At 55.5% G+C, this 643-nt stretch overlaps 1 non-coding gene across 1 annotated transcript; it reads right to left on the reverse strand.

Moving 5' to 3' along the window:
* Positions 1–72, reverse strand: Tco025E_09841. The gene has a single exon. It is a non-coding gene; the product is annotated as a tRNA-Cys (tRNA).
* Between the last annotated feature and the right edge of the window lie 571 nt (positions 73–643).

A 643-nucleotide genomic window follows, 5' to 3' on the forward strand; every position in this document is an offset into this window, starting at 1 on the left:
AGGACCCACCCGGGTTTGAACCGGGGACCATTCGGACTGCAGCCGAACGCTCTACCACTGAGCTATGAATCCGCTGATGCCCCGTATGCGGGGGACGGTTGATCATGTTCATGCCGATCAATTTTCAAATTCCTTTTCTTTTTTGCTGTTCTCGGCGCGCGCTGCTGCTTCCGGTGCGAGTTACCGACCGGTGTGATGCTTCCATTTGTTGCGTGCGGTGTGGTTTGCACGCAATATCCTCACGCCCTGTACGGAAAACCCCCCATTGGGGCATTTAAGCCCTCCCGCGGGGGCCGATGATCGAGCGACGGCGCCCGCACATTGCGACAGTGCACGGGATATTGTCACTCCTCTGGGAAGGGAGGGCCTGAAAGAAGATGGGGTGAGCCCGTTTTTTTTCGTTGTCCTTGGGGCGGAGCGGCACGCGGAAGAGCGTTGGATATTGTGACAACCCCTGCACGCACCAGCCGAGCACTGTTCCTGTTTTTTTTTAATTGTCTTCTCTGCCGCGTTGTGGCGGTGCCCAGTTTTTCCCATTACACCTACTATCTTTTCTTCAAGCAACGACTCTTGTATGCCCCCACGTATTCCACGAATTTGGCAAATAGCTCATGGTGCCGCGTGGGCTAGAGCCCTTACTCTC

The sequence above is a fragment of the Trypanosoma conorhini genome, assembly GCF_003719485.1.
Source record: "Trypanosoma conorhini strain 025E chromosome Unknown Tco_14.4_contig_01317, whole genome shotgun sequence".
Lineage (NCBI taxonomy): Eukaryota > Euglenozoa > Kinetoplastea > Trypanosomatida > Trypanosomatidae > Trypanosoma > Trypanosoma conorhini.